The sequence below is a fragment of the Monodon monoceros genome, unplaced genomic scaffold (genome assembly GCF_005190385.1).
Source record: "Monodon monoceros isolate NGI ecotype Baffin Bay Population unplaced genomic scaffold, NGI_Narwhal_1 Super_Scaffold_13, whole genome shotgun sequence".
Classification (NCBI taxonomy): domain Eukaryota; kingdom Metazoa; phylum Chordata; class Mammalia; order Artiodactyla; family Monodontidae; genus Monodon; species Monodon monoceros.
In genome coordinates this window covers 35264654-35284249 of record NW_021703769.1, presented here as the reverse complement: position 1 = coordinate 35284249, position 19596 = coordinate 35264654, and the positions used below count along the sequence as shown (strand labels likewise).

The following is a 19596-nucleotide window of genomic DNA, read 5'->3' as shown; positions in this document are numbered from 1 at the left end:
TAAGATGCTCTGGCATTATTATGGGGGAAAAATGGAAGTGTATTAAGTAAACAGAAATGAACTGTTAACAGAAGTAGTTGTGTTTATTAAGTACTATTAAATTTATTAAGGACTCAAAACATTTCAAATATACGAGCATAGATAAAACCTCTGTTAATAACCTCACAGGTACACAGTTGCTTTTACCACATTTTAGAAGAGGAAAATGTTATTAGTTCATACACAGTAAACTACAAAGCAGAAACATCAAATCCCTAATACCTCCTCTCTGCCAAGCAGTCATTTATACATCATGGCAATTGCAAAATGGATAATCTCTTGAACCACCACATTTGAGACTTTTGAATGAGCATCAAATACATTTTTCCCTCTGTTTTAATATAAGATGATTTCATAGCATCCTTTCCACCTTCATTGTCTGCCTATACAGCCTACATGAATACATTAAGCCTGGAAAACATTTTCTAATAAGCCTATCAAAGATTTTCTATACATTTCTGTATATGAAGTGAAAATTAGCCACTGAACTTGGATACTAAGGCACCACAATCTTCATGATGTTCCAAGAAGATTACAAAGTCACTCAAAATGCTAAATCTACATTTTACAAAACTAGCAAAATGTTCTTCCATGAGTCATTAAGCTCTCCTTTATCTTAGGCCTATCTGTAAACAACATGAAGTAATATAGGGTAATATGTGCGTGAGCTTTTCCAATAGTTTCATCATAATTCTGTATAACTCATACTACTATTCAGTGAGGAAAAACATTCCAGATAATCAGCAACTAAAAGAAGAAAAATGTCAGCCACCACCTGTTAAGAAGAAATGATGAGTTTACATGGTTGAATGAGGGTGTACAAGAGTAATGTCAGCTTCTGGAACAAATAGGTCCAACAATATATAAGACCTCAACACAACAGAAATTTATTTCTCTCTCTCTCTCTCATGTTCATATAATCTATGCTCTTTTTTTCATTGCATAGTTATTACTGGGAAAGACAGCAAATATTGATCATCAAACATTTTCTCTTCAGGAATATGTGGGTGTTCTGGCTAGTGAAGAGCCCTCCTTCACACAGTTATGGAGACCCAGATGTCTTCAATCCTGTCTCCCCACCATCCATTATTGGCTTCACAGCCATCTACATCCAACCAGAAGAAGAAGGGAGACAGAGCACAGAATCCTTGTCCCAGATTTGACACACATGATGACACAATGGTTACACAGCTGCTATGTGTGCCAAAGTATGGAAACAGCACACAGGAAGAACAGACAATGTGTTTAAACATAATGTAAAACAATATGCCAGAAGATTGGTTCAAGATGGTGGAGTAGAAGGACGTGTGCTCACACCCTCTTGTGAGAGCACTGGAATCACAACTAACTGCTGAACAGTCATTGACAGGAAGACAGAGGAACTCACCAAAAAAGATACCTCACATCCAAAGACAAAGGAGAAGCCACAAAGAGACAGTAGGAGGGGCGCAATCACAATAAAATAAAATCCCATAACTGCTGGGTGGGTGACTCACAAACTGGAGAACAAGTATACCACAGAAGTCCACCCAGTGGAGTGAAGGTTCTGAGCCCCACGTCAGGCTTCACAACCTGGGGGTCTGGCAACAGGAGGAGGAATTCCTAGAGAATCAGACTTTGAAGCCTAGTGGGATTTGATTGCAGGACTTTGATAGGACTGGGGGAAACAGAGACTCCACTCTTGGAGGGCACACAAAAAGTAGTGTGTGCATTGGGACCCAGGGGAAGGTGCAGTGACCCCACAGGAGACTGAACCAGACTTACCTGCTAGTGTTGGAGGGTCTCCTGCAGAGGCGGGGTATGGCTGTGGCTCACCATGAGGACAAGGACATTAGCAGAAGTTCTGGAAAGTACTCCTTGGTGTGAACCCTCCCAGAGTCCGCCATTAGCCCCACCAAACAGCCAGGTAGGCTCCAGTGTTGGGTCACCTCAGGCCAAACAACCAACAGGGAGGAAACCCAGCCCAACCCATCAGCAAACAAGTGGATTAAAGTTTTACTGAGCTCTGCTCACCAGGTCAAGACCCAGCTCTATCCACCACCAGTCCCTCCCATTAGGAAACTTGCACAACCCTCTTAGATAGCTTCATCCACCACAGGACAGACAGCAGAAGCAAGAACTACAATCCTGCAGCCTGTGGAATAAAAAACACATTCACAGAAAGATAGACAAGATGAAAAGGCAGAGGGCTATGTACCAGATGAAGGAACAAGATAAAATGCCAGAAAAACAACTAAATGAAGTGGAGATAGGAAACGTTCCAGAAAAAGAATTCAGAATAATGATAGTGAAGATGATCCAGGACCTCAGAAAAATAATGGAGACAAAAATCGAGAAGATGCAAGAAATGTTTAACAAAGACGTAGAAGAATTAAAGAAAAAACACCTAGAAGAATGAAAGAACAAACAAAGAGATGAGGAATACAATAACTGAAATAAAAAATACACTAGAAGGAATCAATAGCAGAATAACTGAGGCAGAAGAATGGATAAGTGACCTGGAAGACAGAATGGTGGAATTCACTGTTCAAAACAGAGTAAAGAAAAAAGAATGAAAAGAAATGAAGACAGCCTAAGAGATCTCTGGGACAACATTAAACGCACAAACATTTACATTATAGGGGTCCCACAAGGAGAGGAGAGAGAGAAAGGACCCGAGAAAATATTTGAAGAGATTATAGTTGAAAACTTCCCTAACATGGTAAAGGAAATAGCCACCCAAGTCCAGGAAGCACAGAGAGTCCCATACAGGATAAACCCAAGGAGAAATATGCCGAGACACATAGTAATCAAATTGGCAAAAATTACAGACAAAGAAAAATTATTGAGAGCAACAAGGGAAAAATGACAAATAACATACAAGGGAACTCCCATAAGGTTAACAGCTGATTACTCAGCAGAAACTCTACAAGCCAGAAGGGAGTGGCATGATATATTTAAAGTGACGAAAGGGAAGAAACTACAACCAAGATTACTCTAACCGGCAAGGATCTCACTCAAGTTCGATGGAGAAATCAAAAGCTTTACAGACAAGCAAAAGCTATGAGAATTCAGCAGCACCAAACCAGCTCTACAACAAATGCTAAAGGAACTTCTCTAAGTGGGAAACACAAGAGAAGAAAAGGACCTACAAGAACAAACCCATAACGATTAAGAAAGTGGTAATAGGAACATACATATAATTACCTTAAATGTGAATGGATTAAATGCTCCAACCAAAAGTCACAGGCTTGCTGAATGGATACAAAAACAAGACCCATATATATGCTGCCTACAAGAGACCCAGTTCAGACCTAGGGACACACACAGACTGAAAGTGAGGGGATGGAAAAAGATATTCCATGAAAATGGAAATCAAAAGAAAGCCGGAGTAGCACTATGCATATCAGATAAAATAGACTTTAAAATGCAATGCTATAAGAGACAAGGAAGGACACTACATAATGATCAAGGGATCATCCAAGAAGAAGATATAACAATTATAAATATATATGCACCCAACATAGGAGCACCCCAATACATAAGGTAACTGCTAACAGCTATAAAAGAGGAAATTGACAGTAACACAATAATAGTGGGGGACTTTAACACCTCACTTACACCAATGGACAGATCATTCAAACAGAAAATAAATAAGGAAACACAAGCTTTAAATGACACAATACATCAGATAGATTTAATTGATATTTATAGGACATTCCATCCATAAACAGCAGATTACACTTTCTTCTCAAGTGCACATGGAACATACTCCAGGATAGATCACATCTTGGGTCACAAATCAAGCCTCAGCAAATTTAAGAAAATTGAAATCATATCAAGCATCTTTTCTGACCGCAATGCTATGAGATTAGAAATCAATTACAGGGAAAAAAACGTAAAAAAACACAAACACATGGAGGCTAAACAATATGTTACTAAATAACCAAGAAATCACTGAAGAAATCAAAGAGGAAATCAAAAAATACCTAGAGACAAATGACAACGAAAACACGACAATCCAAAACCTATGGGATACAGCAAAAGTGGTTCTAAGAGTGAAGTTTATAGCAATACAAGCCTACCTCAAGAAACAAGAAAAATCTCAAATAAACAATCTAGCTTACAAGTAAAGGAACTAGAGAAAGAAGAACAAACAAAACCCAAAATTAGTACAAGGAAAGAAATCATAAAGATCAGAACAGAAATAAATGAAATAGAAACAAATAAAGCAATAGCAAAGATCAGTAAAACTAAAAGCTGGTTCTTTGAGAAGATAAACAAAATTGATAAACCATTAGCCAGGCTCATCAAGAAAAGGGGGAGAGGACTCAAATCAATAAAATCAGAAATGAAAAAGGAGAAGTTACAACTGACACCACAGAAATACAAAGCATCCTAAGAGACTACTACAAGCAACACTATGCCAATAAAATGGACAACCTGGAAGAAATGGACAAATTCTTAGAAAGGTATAAGCTTCCAAGACTGAACCAGGAAGAAATAGAAAATATGAACAGACCAGTCACAAGTAATGAAATTGAAACTGTGATGAAAAATCTTCCAACAAACAAAAGTCCCAGACCAGACGGCTTCACAGGTGAATTCTATCAAACATTTAAAGAAGAGCTAACACCCATCCTTCTCAAACTCTTCCAAAATATTGCAGAAGAAGGAACACTCCCAAACTCATTCTATGAGGCCACCATCACCCTGCTGCCAAAACCAGACATACTACAAAATAAAGAAAATTACAGACCAATATCACTGATGAATATAGATGCAAAAATCCTCAGCGAAATACTAGCTAACACAATCCAACAAAACATTAAAAAGATTATACACCATGATCAAGTGGGATTTATCCCAGGGATGCAAGGATTCTTCAATATATGCAAATCAATCAATGTGATACAACATATTAACAAATTGAAGAAGGAAAACCATATGATCACCTCAATAGAGGCAGAAAAAGCTTTTGACAAAATTCAACACCCATTTATGATAAAAACTCTCCAGAATGTGGACATAGTGGGAAGCTACCTCAACATAATAAAGGCCATATATGAAAAACCCACAGCAAACATCATTCTCAATGGTGAAAAACTGAAAGCATTTCCTCTAAGATCAGGAACAAGACAAGGGATGTCCACTCTTGCCACAATTATTCAACATAGTTTTGAAGTCCTAGCCACAGCAGTCAGAGAAGAAACAGAAATAAAAGGAATCCAGATTGGAAAAGAAGAAGTAAAACTGTCATTGTTTGCAGATGACATGATACTATACATATAGAATTCTAAATATGCCACCAGAAAACTACTAGAGCTATTCCATGAATTTGGTAAAGTTGCAGGATACAAAATTAATGCACAGAAATCTCTTGCATTCCTATACACTAATGATGAAAAATCTGAAAGAGAAATTAAGGAAACACTCCTATTTACCACTGCAACAAAAAGAATAAAATACCTAGGAATAAACCTACCTAGGGAGACAAAAGAACTGTATGCAGAAAACTATAAGACACTGATGAAAGAAATTAAAGATGATAGAAACAGATGGAGAGATATACCATGTTCTTGCATTGGAAGAATCAATATTGTGAAAATGACTATACTACCCAAAGCAACCTACAGATTCAATGCTATCCCTATCAAATTACCAATGTCATTTTTTACAGAAGTAGAGCAAAAAATCTTAAAATTTGTATGGAGACACAAAAGACCCCGAATAGCCAAAGCAGTCTTGAGGGAAAATAATGGAGCTGGAGGAATCAGGCTCCTTGACTTCAGACTATACTACAGAGCTACAGTAATCAAGACAATATGGTACTGGCACAAAAACAGAATTATAGATCAATGGAACAGGATAGAAAGCCCAGAGATAAACCCACACACCTATGGTCAACTAATCTATGCCAAAGGAGGCAGGGATATACAATGGAGACAAGACAGCCCCTTCAATAAGTGGTGCTGGGAAAACTGGACAGGTACATGTAAAAGAATGAAATTAGAACACTCCCTAACACCATACGCAAAAATAAACTCAAAATGCATTAGAGACCTAAATGTAAGACCGGACACTATAAAACTCTGAGAGGAAAACATAGGCAGAACACTCTTTGACATAAGTCACAGCAAGATCTTTTTTGACTCACCTCCTAGAGTAATGGAAATAAAAACAAAAATAAACAAATGGGACCTAATGAAACTTAAAATCTTTGGCAAAGCAAAGGAAACTACAAACAAGACAAAAAGACAACCCTCAGAATGGGAGAAAATATTTGCAAACAAATCAATGGACAAAGGATTAATTTCCAAAATATATAAACAGCTCATGCAGCTCAATTTAAAAAAAACAAACAACCCTATCAAAAAGTGGGCAGAAGACCTAAATAGACATTTCTTCACAGAAGACATACAGATGGTTAAAAACACATGAAAAGATGCTCAACATCACTAATTATTAGAGAAATGAAAATCAAAACTACAATGATGTATCACCTCACACCAGTTAGAATGGGCATCATCAGAAAATCTACAAACAATAAATGCTGGAGAGGGCGTGTAGAAAGGGTACCCTCTTGCACTGTTGGTGGGAATGTAAATTGATATAGCCACTATGGAAAACAGTATGGAGGTTCCTTAATAAACTAAAAATAGAAGTACCATATGATCCAGCAATCCCACTACTGGGCATATACCCAGAGAAAACCATAATTCAAAAAGACACATGCACCCCAATGTTCATTGCAGCACTATTTTCAATAGCCAGGTCATGGAAGCAACCTAAATGCCCATGGACAGACGAATGGATAAAGAAGATATGGTACATATATACAATGGAATATTACTCAGCCATAAAAAGAATGAAAATGGGTCATTTGTAGAGACATGGATGGATCTAGAGACTGTCATACAAAGTGAAGGTAGTCAGAAAGAGAAAAACAAATATTGTATATCAACACATATATGTGGAACCTATAAAAACAGTACAGATGAACCGGTTTGCAGGGCAGAAATAGAGACACAGATGTAGAGAACAAACATATGGACACCAAGAGGGGAAAGTGGCGGGGGGTGTGTGTGTGATGAATTGCGAGATTGGGATTGACATATATACACTAATATGTATAAAATGGATAACTAATAAGAACACGCTGTATAAAAATATAAATAAAATAAAATTCAAAAACAAACAAACAATATGCCACAGTTTACTTCTTCTAGAAAACAAATAAAACTGCCTATTCCATCTAGCTGGTAGGAATCATATATGGTGTAATTATTCACAGGCAACAGTTTTGATTAGACTCTGAGTGTGAGAAACAGAATTATAAACACCAATCTCTAAAAAAAAAAAAAAACAGAGTCATTCCATTTTTAATCAAAGTGGGATGTTTATAAGTCTGAGATATGTATTCTTTCATTAAAGGATAATGAAAGGCTTTCTTTCCATTACAGAATATTGGGATATCTTACTTGTGTTATGACTAATTTAAGGGAATACTGATGTCTGATTCTCTTGATTTTCTTCAATTATCCTGTTATTATTACTCCACATAAAGAAGGATGTCAGTAGGAATAGGCAAAGCTAGTCTGGGCTCCTTACATACTTAGAAAGCCTGATTTCCTTAGTATTTCTCTTTTTTTCTTAACAGCTGACTCAACGGGTATAGACACAGACCTGCTACCAAAGCTGCCGGCCCTGGTAACACAGCTGGCTCCTGTCCATGGCCACCAATGCTGCTTCGTGCACCAGTGATGGGCAGAATTCTAAACCATCTTCTGCGTCTCTGAGTCCTCATTCCAGAGGCACAGTCCCAGCTTTGGCAGGCCTGAAGTCCTGTGCTCCTTCTAGCTGGCAGAACTCAGGGAAAACAAAAGTAGGCATTTCTATTTGGGAATCTAAGAGGAACAGGGCTGTCTCACCCACCCACCTTCAAAAATGATGGATTCCCCCAAATTCAGGAAAAGGATCCAGATGCTAGACAGCCCAAATTGTGACAAATGTCTACTACAGACCTGATAAAATGTTAACAACTTTAATAGACACAGACTCCTGCCACCTGTCATGAGATGTGGGCTGTTATCAGAGGGAGAAAACCTGAAAGAAGATTATAGGGGAAACGATTTTCTACTCATGCCCTCGGGTTTCATGTCCATAAAATCCCCGAAGACTCTACCAGGCAAACCAGGCTTTGTCTTCTCCATTCAATGCCAGGACCTCAGGATAAAGCTACTAAAAGTGGTAGGGAATAGTCCTAGTGATGACAGTCATTCCCAGCACTGTCTAAAAGAACTTTCTGTGATGATGAAAATGTTCTATGTGTTGTCCGGTATGCAGCCTCTAGCCACATGTGGCCATTGAGCACTGAAATTGTTGCTAGTGTGAATGATAAACTCAATTTTTAATTTTCTTAATTTAAATTTAGATTTCAATAACCACATGTGACTACTGGCTATCACAGTGGACAGTGCAGGTCTACCCTTCCTGGTGGTGTTGAACCAACCCAGTGTATAAGAAAGGAGACTGAAGTCTTTTAGAAGGAAGTTGCTTCATTGCCCTCAGCAATCCAATCTAATATCGTAAAAAAATATGTGTGGGTATTTCGTTCCTGTAACTGTTTAAAACATTCTGGCTCTGTCTTGGCTGGATCATGGGTTCAATTCTAACCTGATTTAAATAACCTCACAAAGTTCTAGAGCAACAATTCTAAATCCTGATTATGAGAACCCATATTTTTATTTCATTGAAGTACAGTTGATTTACAATGTTGTGTTAATTTCTGCTGTACAGCAAAGTGATTCAGTTACACATGTATATATTCTTTTTCATATTCTTTTCCATTATGGTTTATCACAGGATATTGAATATAGTTCCCTGTGCTATACAGTAGGACCTTGTTGTTTATCCATCCTATATGTAATAGGTTGCATCTGCTAATCCCAATACTTCCTTCCCCCTCCCCTCCTTCCCCTTGGCAACCACAAGTCTGTTCTCTATGTCTGTCAGTCTGTTCCTCTATTGTAGATAGGTTCATTTATATTGTATTTTAGATTGTACATATAAATGATATAATATAGTATTTGTCTTTCTCTTTCTGACTTACATTGCTTGGTATGATAATCTCTAGGTCCATCCACATTGCTGCAAATGACACTATTTCATTCTTTTTTATGGCTGAGTAATATTCTATTGTATATATGTACCACATCTTCTTTACCTATTCATCTATCGATGGACATTTAGGTTGTCTTAGCTATTGTAAATAGAGCTACTATGAACATAGGGGTGCATGTATCTTTTCAAATTATAGTCTTGTCTGGGTTTATGCCCAGCAGTGGGATTGCTGGATCATATGGCAACTCTATTTTTTGTCTTTTGGGGAACCTCCATACTGTTTTCCATAGTGGCTGTATCAACTTACATTCCCATCAACAGTGCAAGAGGGTTCCCTTTTTTCCACACCTTCTCCAGTATTTATTATTTGTAGACTTTTTAATGATGATCATTCTAACCTGTGTGAGGTGGTGAGGACCCATTTTTAAAGTCAAAATGAGTTATTAACTGTTTACAATAGTTGTGCTTTACCTCCTGTTAAGAAAATCTATTATAGTAAAGAGCTCCTCTTAATTCAATAGCACTTATATTCATGTATATTTCCTCATAACAGCAGCAACTATATAGGGTTTTCAAATAATCATACACATAAACACAGGATACATTATTTATTTAATATATGAGCAATCCTTGATATTATCATGGATTCTAGGACCTCTTACAATCTCCCACTGCCTCCTGGGCTCTGTGCACACAGGTTAGGAGCCCTCTTTTAAAGACCATGTTCCCAAGTATCCACCAGATATGTGATATATGTTGTACAGATGTAGGTCTTTGTTCACAAGAGGGAGTTTGGATTGGTATTAGAGAAATGAGAAAATGTAACTTTTCTAAAGCTTGGAAGTCAAATTTTTTCAATGTATATCTGGTAGCAGATGTACAATATAAATTATTTATGCTGCAGTGAAGCCCAATTATCATTCTAGCTGCGAAGATCAAGGTCTAACAATCTGGATTTCCTAAAAGTGTACTTTTATAGCTCAACATTTATATAATGTTTATCAGTTCTCCGCCTGTGATTAACTCATGTTTCTCTGTGTCATCTTTGAAGCCAAAAATCTGAAGAAATAATTTCAGGAAAAAATAAAATAAAGCAAACATTTACTTAGTAACTCTGCAGTCACTTCATGTAAGTAATCTGCACAGAGCAGATTTCTGAAGTCCATTTGTGCAGCAAATTAGCTGCAATTTCTCCATTTAATATCTCTATTTACAAATACACCCCTGTAGTATTTATGTCCAAATGCTGAGTGTGCACTGGTGTTTCAATTTATCTTAAATGGGACAAATATTTCATCTCAGTTTCACCTCCTCTATTTCCAATTCAGAGATAAGAAAGCATGTTTGTTCTCCACCCCAGATTTCCAAAGATCTAGTCCATGTCATAATTCTCCCTTTTTGCTATCTAGAGGCAGGTGATGTTTTATAAGTGATATATGGGTAAGTAACTTTGGGAGCTCTGGCAGAGAGAACTGAGCCATCCCCTGGCTGGAGATGGCCATGAGCTGGACAAGGTCATTGAATGCTGGAGGTGAAAAGCCACTTTTATGAAGCTGACAGAAGAATGAAGACAGACCCCATCAGCTTCACAAATCTGTGATTATAAAATGGGGAAGAATGTTTCCACACCATAACTTCTCTGTCCAAAGATCTAAGAGCTAAACTCCTAAAATCTGAGAGGAGACTGGAGGGACACATTGAAGGATAGTGGTTCAAGGTCAAGTTTGACTGCTGGGATCTTGGAACATCCCAAAATCTCAGAGGTAACCCTGTGGTTTGGGGTGATGGCCACATCAGACCCACCACAGCACTTGTGTCTAGAGCTTTTCCAGCATCTATACAGACTTCTGGACACATCACTCTCATCAGAATCAAAGTCCCCAAGCATATCTTTCAGAACAGAAGAGCCAGCAGATGTTGGTCCATATGACAGAGTAAAAGTTACCAGGAAAACAAAGCAACTGCTAGGCTAGGAGCTCCATCCATGAAATTTAGTAACCTCTTGGAGACTCTGTATAGATTACCAAAAGCCTCCATAAACCTAGAGTGGCCACGACCTTGTTATAGCTGATAAAGTATCAAGCAAATCACAATCCATGCTCTGAGAAAGAAATCTCATAGAAAAAATGGAAGATGTGACAACTTTGGCCATAGACCATTGTATATTTCCAAACTCTCTGGGCTTCCCAGAATGATGTCACCCACTGAAAAAATAGGAACATATTTCATCCACATAGGTTGAAATTGTCTATTTCAATAAAAAATGTGCCTAGTGAGAGACATTCACTTATTACACACCACATGCATTGACTACTGTAGATAACAGCTATTCACTCAAAATAGTCATTCTTTAAAAAGCCTGGGAAACTCAATATTGAATTTAGAAAGCTGAATCTGAGGTTTTAATTCAACTTACAATGGCATGCATTAGCTGCCTAAAATTGGCTTCTCAATTAAATAGCTTGGGTTGTAATTTATTCAAGATAACAAATTTTTTTAAAAGTCATAATAAGTTAATTTTAAAAGCACAGACACCTACCCTTTTAAGAAAGATCATGTTTCAGGATTCCATAGCGTAGAGAAACCATCTTTTCCTGTGGGGAGAAAAGAAGAAAGACTATCCACTAATAACAGAAAGTAGCAAAGGTGAACTTTTAAGACCTGCTATAATTTCCTCATGTTACGGTTTCAGTTACAACATTCACAACTGCAATCTATCATCTTAGACTTAAAATATTTCTTAATTTCTACCTAAATGAAATATGTTAAAGACTTTGATTCCAAAGACTTGATTTCTGGGAATTCCTGGTTGTCCAGTGGTTAAGATTCCACACTTGCACTGCCTTGGGCCAGGGTTCAATCCCTGGTGGGGGAACTAAGATTCTGCAAGCCACGCAAAAAAAAAAAAAGACGATTTCTTAGGAGCAAATGGTAAAAATAAATGGGAATTTTTCAAAATTAGAATTTGAATATTCACTTCACATATATCCCAATGTCATATCCTCAAACAGTTTAATTTCACGAAGTAAATGTATAAATAAAGAAGTAAATGTATAAAATTCCACTCCTGTTTCAATACTCCCAGTGGGAAATGATATGAGGAGATTGTAATAGCCTGTGCAGGTAACGTAATGTAACAGAATCATAAGCTACTATCTCCTTCTGTTAAAGCATTTTTTATTGTCCAGACCAATAAGCCATTTAAGGGCTCTGTTTTTCTTAGCTTAGACTTTTGAATTAAGAAAAACAGGAAAAGAAAGTAAAAAAGAAAAAAAGGGAAGCAAATCAAAATAGGATTCCTCAACCTAAAGTATGACACAAATGAACTTTTATGAAACAGAAACAGACTCACAGTCATACAGAACAGAGTTGTGGTTGCCAAGGGGGAGGGTAGGATGGGGGGTGGATTGGGAGTTTGGGATTAGCAGATGCAAACTATTATATATACAATGGGTAAACAACAAGGTCCTACTGTATAGCACAGGGAACTAAATTCAGTATCTTGTGGTAAACCATAATGGAAAAGAATATGAAAAAGAATGTATATATATATATATATATATGTGTGTGTGTGTGTGTGTGTGTGTGTGTGTGTATAACTAAATCACTTTGCTGTATAGTAGAAATTAACACATTGTACATCAACTATACTTCAATAAATTTTTTAAAAGGATGCCTCTAATTTTATTTTACATTTACTATTTACAATAAATAGTTGACACAAAAATCTATTAGTCACTAATAAATACTAACTTTTCTATTCAAAATTACTTTTTGTTGTACATTAAGTTATTCTAATATTTTGACCTTATACACTCAAGCCCAAATTAGAAAGGGAATGGTTTAATTTAATGCAAGTTAATCATCTACTACTATTAACGATTTCCACCAAATCTAAGTAAAACAGCTAATGGAATAATGTTCACAAGAATGTAATTCTGACTCTGACCCTGATGCGTTAGGTTCCATGTGAAAACTAGTTTAACTTCCAGTGGGGGATGTGTAGATTCAGAAACAATGACCACGATTTCCGAACCAAAAGAGCTTCAACGATTTGAAATGACCACCAAGGCATAAATTCAAGGCAATCACAGCCCAGAGGACTCATACACACACACACACACACACACACACACACACACACACACACAGAAACATTCAATGGGGACTCCTAGATTAGCCTGTGCTTTTTTAGGCTGCCCTTTCTTTTCAGACAACAAAATCCTTTCTAAACTTTAAATAAGAAATTCTCCCAACGTCTTACCTTAAGGAGCATGAAACCTGCAACCACACCCATGCCTGCAAAGAGCCAAGGCTGAATACGACCCTTTTGGCTACATTTAGCTCCAGAACCTCTTTGCTTTAAAGCAACACCAATTCCCCACATGGAATCCCTAGATTAAACGAGCATCTGGGACCTCTTCTCTCCTGCTTCCTTAACTTAGACATCAGCCAGCATTACTCTCTCACTGCCAGTGTAGTACTAAGTGTCACAGCTGCCCATTCTAGTTTCTGAAATCGCAGTTGCAGGTTAAGTCCTGCTAACAAAAGAAAGCCAAGACAGATTGATGACTAATCTAGAAACATGGGTCAACATGCACACACTGAGCCAAACCCTAATCTCTGGCTTAGTAATTACTGGGATGGGGCTCCTTGCAGATCTTTAATTCATAACTGGCTGTCCAGAAAAAAATATATCTAGGATTTGTCTCCAAACAATCCAGTTGGGGTCGTAGATGGCAAGTGAGAGATGAAACAAAAGCAACCATGAGTTTTCTGTAGTTTAACCATGAACACATGAAGGTTCATTATAATATCTGCTCTACTTTTAAATTTAAAATTTTCCATGACGAAGAGTTAAAATGAATGATCACCCGACGAAACTCATGTGTGAAAATATAAGAGAGGAATACACAGACCATAAATACCATAACCTTGTTTTCCAAACACCCTTCACCAAAAATGGAAAATCTAGGGAAATAAGCAAAAAAAAAAATTAATTGAATATCACACTAAGAAAAATGAACAGCCTGTAGTTATGGTTTTATAAATGAAGTAATAATGGCCTTAAAGCTTCCTTTCAATATTTCAAAAGCCAAATTAGAGGTATGTATTTAACTATAATAAAGCTTCTTTTTTTTTATTTTAAATATCTCTGATTTGAAATAAGTGATATCAACATAGAAACACTGGTTATCTCATGCTTGTCAGAAATTGTTGGTAGTTAATATGACTTTGATTAATATAAGTGGGAAAATGGATGACCTACAACTAATATCAACATGATCTGTGTCATGAACAAATATCCTATTAAACAAGAGATCTGAGAGGACACCATTTAAAAAAAAAAAAAAATAGCGTCCTTTATTGGTGCAAACTTTGGGACCACAGATATAAACCATCATATCTCCAAACCACTTATGCTACCTGAGAGATCTGTCACTGGGAATCAGACAAAATATGGGCACTTTATATATGAAAACCACTAATTTGGCCAGAATTTGGAAGAAACTAGAAGGGGTCATACAAGGCCAGAATCCAGCTTCCACAATAAACGGGGAAAGTCACATACCAAGTAAGATCATCCTCACAGCCTTGGAATTTGACTGACTGACCCTGCCAGTCACCACTACTGGAAATCTAATTCTGGACATAAGTTAAAAAGCAGATTTATGTCATGGTTTGGGGAAAGACCATGTGTCGAGATGTGCCACGCCTGCTTCAAAGATGAGCCAGGACAAGAACAAACTTTGGTTCCCTCTGACCAGAGTATGCACAAGACCCAACACTGAAAATCCTAACAAGGGATTTGATGGTTTGAAAAAAAAAAGAAAAAAAAAAGTAGCTGACGGTTTTCTGTTTTCTTTTTCAAGTTTTCCAGGCCTAAAACAACATATTTCCTTTCCGGTAAAGAAACAATGCCAAATTCTGAAAAGGAAATTTGTCTGACTTAATGGATAAGCACATAAAAGCTGGAAAAGGGAGTATTAGGGGAAAACCAGTATAACTTGGCCTTAGGAGGCAGGCCTCCAAATTTATTGGTAAAAAAGGACTGAGGGTCAGAGAAGGGAGTGTGGGGGTAATAATTACGAATGAGTTGCACGATGAAGGTCAGCTAAACAAAACTGAGTTTTTGTCAATTTGAAAATCACGGTTCCAGCAATTTACTACATGAGCTAAGAGAAACTTCCATTAGCTTACACCCATACTCACATATTTTTCATTCAAGCAGCCATAATTCGAGGCCTAATTTTATTAAATTGGGAATAGTATAATACAAAGTCCTATGCATTTAATAAATATTTGTCAGATAAAAGAATGAATGAGGTGGTTACTTATACCACATCATGAAATCTAAATCAAAGGTCATTAGAAATGACAAAAATAAAATCCCCAGGTATGGTGATCATGGCTATTTGTCTAACTAACATTCATAACCTTAATTTTCTTCTGGGGGGTGAGGCAATGTGTCAGGCTAAAATGGTCTGTTCCCCAGACACCCTTAGGAAAATGAAGCGGAAGCCATGTGACGCAGTTTTGACCAATAAGATGCAAGAAAGAAGGCTCTGAGAAAGTCTGCAATCAAGATATGAAGACAACCCCTTCCCACTTTCTTGGGAATAGCTTCTGGACAGTGCAGAGCCACCTCATCACCATGAGGACAAAAGCCAGATGATAAAGAGTGAAAACAGAAAGAGTCTGGTTCTCAGTGGCATTGCTGAGATGCTGCCCCTACCAAAATGTCTGGATTCCTAACCTCGCACTTCATGTTAGGTGTGACTTCTTTGAGTTTAAGCTGCTGTCTTCTATAATTCACAGGCAGAAATATTCTAACAAACACCAGATATAACTTATCTTTCCCCCTGTGTTCTCAGAAGCTGCTTCTACTTCCAGTGACTGTGATGCTCCATATAACTGTCCAGTAACAGGGTTATGTAATCATCGCTTACCTCATCAACAGTTCCCACTTGTCAAGAGGATCCCTCACACTAAAATGCCAACAAGATTAAGGGCAGGCAGCCATCAGGAAAAGAGAGTAGTACTATTCCAATGATCAAGAAATGGAGGATCTTCTAACTTAAGACAGTCTTCAAAACATGTGTGTCTCAACAAAGAAGGAAAGGGAATATTTAGAGGTCTGGCTAAACTAAACATCAGAAATGAAACATCTCTGAGAAACAGAAAACAAGAATAGGAAGGAGGGCACCTCTTGAGGGCTTGAAGGGTATCCTGGTTCAGAGGCCCCTACTCCGTGCTTCTACGGGGCCTCAGCAATGTACCTCCTGTGGAACGTAAAATTCTACAGTCACTTCTCTCTTAATTGTTGATGTCTCTTGATGGAACATAAACTCCTAGGGTTCAGGAAAGTTGGTGTGTAACAAGTACTGACAACCGCTGAACGAAGAAATGAGCAAAGCAACGTACAGATTCCTTTTCCAAGAGATTTTATGAAAAGCATGCAATCCCCCAAAAATAAAATCGTATCTGGGATCATGATTTTTCTAGAAATATAATGAGGTATATGAACTGTTCAAGTGACCCAACATAACATATTTAATTCAAATGTCTACGAGAAGAAAAGAAAAGAAAAGGGGAAAGAACTACACTTAGGAAGAAACTATTTTAAGCCAGGTGATGTGTTAGGGGCTTTACACCCAGTATTTCATTAATCTCCACAACACACCCCCGCATCCCAGTTAGTCACTAGGGTCTCCCCTTTCAGATCAGGACAAGTTCAGAGGGAGCTAGGGAGCTAAACCAGGGTCACATACCCACTAAAAGGCAGACCTGATATTCAGACCCAGGAATGTCAGCTCTCACTTTTCTGCTTTATCATGCTGCTTCCTCACTTTGGTCTTTACTAAAATACTGTTTATAAATTGCATACGTTAGCTGATATAACATTCACGAGAACCTTCAGTTTATGGCCTCAAAACCATATATACAGGGTGAGGGTCCATTGTAACCTCCAGAACAATTACTTTTTGCCCATGTCACTAATCAGACATGCTTTGGCATGACACAGACACTAACCTCTAGCTCATTTGACAGCTGTAAGGAATTACAAAGGAGCTACATACCTACAGCATGTCCCCCCCCCGAAAAAAAAGTCACTATGTACTTATATGACCTAGAAATGATGCAAAATAAACCTACGTGCCAAGGGTTTCAGTTTCTCTTAGAAATCAACAGCCCTCCCTGCCCCACCCACGTATAGTAAACACACGCACGACAGCTTGCATGTATGTGCCTTGGAGATGCCGGTGGGTGGGCTTACAATAAAACCCACGGCATCTGTCCACACAAGATATCAGATCTACTGAAGCAGTTTAAAGTAAGAGACTCATTTGAACCAAAGGGGGAAAAAATCCACTGTCGAGGGAAAATAAAAAGGATGTATTTTGCAACAGACTGCTAACAGTTTTCATTGAATAAATAATACCTCTTCGAAACTGATGAAAATTTAGTGGAAATATTTATCCAGTAAACATCTTAATGAAATAAATTGTTATGACTCCAAAGAAACCTAATTTAACAACTTCATAAATTCTCATGGAGAAGAAATAGACTCACCACCCCTGAAACATTTGGTAATCATTTTGCCACAATATGTGCACAGTCTGTGAGGTATGCGCAGAGATGAAAAACTTAACTGTATTAGCCTAATCACAATCTTCTTTGCTCTGCTATTTCAGGTTAAGTCTTCCACCAATTTTTAAACAATACAGAGTATTTTGCAAATCACCATTTCTATCAGGACAGCTATCTAATATCCATTTTTTTTTTAACCTGAAAAATGTGTTAGAAGCCAAACTTACTGTGGGATGGTTCTTATGTGATGAAACATGTTTCCATTTTTTCCTCCCCCTTTCTATTAGTTATCTATCATTTTCAAATGTTCCATACACAGATCTTTGGCGAAAAAAAAAAATTCGTTAGTATAAGGACCTGGGGTCTTCTTCTAAATAATGGATGAATTATCTTTAGGAAGATAAGCTACTCTTTTTTTTTTTTCAGCTAACCCATTTCAATACTTTCCCATGGTAAAGAAAAAGTGTATTCTCAGTTAAATACCACTATTGCACACACAGTTTTTCCTCTACAAAGTTATTTTTCAAAGTGTTCAATCTTCACCAAAGGCTAATCATTTTCAAAGATGGGTCTTATAATAAAAGAAACGGGGTAAAGATACTTTTACCCCTTTGCTTAAAGATGCTTAAAGTAGATCTCTGTACACAACTTCTCCTTTTAAATCTCTTGCCCAAAACTCCAAGCTTTCTAGCAAATTCGGAATCCCTTCACGAATGCTTACTTTGCTTAAAGTACACCCAGAAAAATAGGCCAAAAGCATTCATATCCCCCCTTGCATTTGACCCCACCAGCAGCCAGACACTGCCCCATTTACAGAAAAAAATATATCGAGGTTCACATTAAATTAACTGCCGTAAGAAGTTCCAGAGCTTGAACTAAGAAAAGGCTTAAACATTAAAATACCTCTTTTCTTAGGCACCAGTTCACTTTCCTTATTTCTTTTTCTTTTGCATCTTAAAGTAATTCATAACAACTGACTAAGGCTCAACAATTTACACGAAAATCTACAAATAAAGTTTGAGAAGTTATATTTAGCAGATTTCTGATGATACTGGACACAATCTTGGTGCAGCTTCCTAGCCATGAAAGGGAATTCTTATTAGTCTTTAACAGAAAAATAATTGAGCTGATTAAATATAGATCAAAGGAAGTTCTGTCATGAAAAGGCCAATTTTCTATAACTCGTGGGAAAAAATGTATCAATAAACAAGAAGCGATCTGGTGTTTCTCATTCTGGCCTATAATGGTTGTCTGTTTATGATTAGATTAAGAGCAAGCACTTTTGATGCCTTTTTTGTACCTTTCAGTTATTCTCCAATATTTTTAGCATGATCATGTATTATTGTTACAAGCTCCAAGGTTATTTCTTTAATCTTAGATATTACTGATATATAATCTCCTTTTTATTCACATAAATCACTACTGTGAAATAAATAATGCATGTTAATATATTTAGAAAATATATTGATAATTAAATTTATACCTTTAAAATAACTTCTTATCATACTGTCACCTATAGATTCTAGTACAAAACCATATTAAATGTTTTAAGGTTATCTTCTACTTCAAAATAAGCTAACTAATGAACTGATAAATACATTTTTATATTTATCTGTATCTGTGCCAAAAATTTAGAAAATTACCTGTTTCTTGTTCCAACCATTCTCCTTCATCTGTGCTATTTATTCTTTGCCAACTCTTAAAATCTATTTGGGGTGACCCCACCATATGTCAACTCTTTCTCTGACAGCTTTATCAGGACTATAAAAATATATATCTATGTTATATAATATGCTATATACATGTTACATACACATACAGTATATAAACATATACACTTATATACACATATTACATACACAT

The 19596-nt window shown here is 37.1% G+C and overlaps 1 protein-coding gene across 2 annotated transcripts in view; it reads right to left on the bottom strand.

The window, feature by feature from the left end:
• PLCB4 (phospholipase C beta 4) overlaps positions 1 to 19596 on the bottom strand; it is a 417084-nt gene that overhangs the window by 377779 nt on the left and 19709 nt on the right. The window lies entirely within an intron of this gene.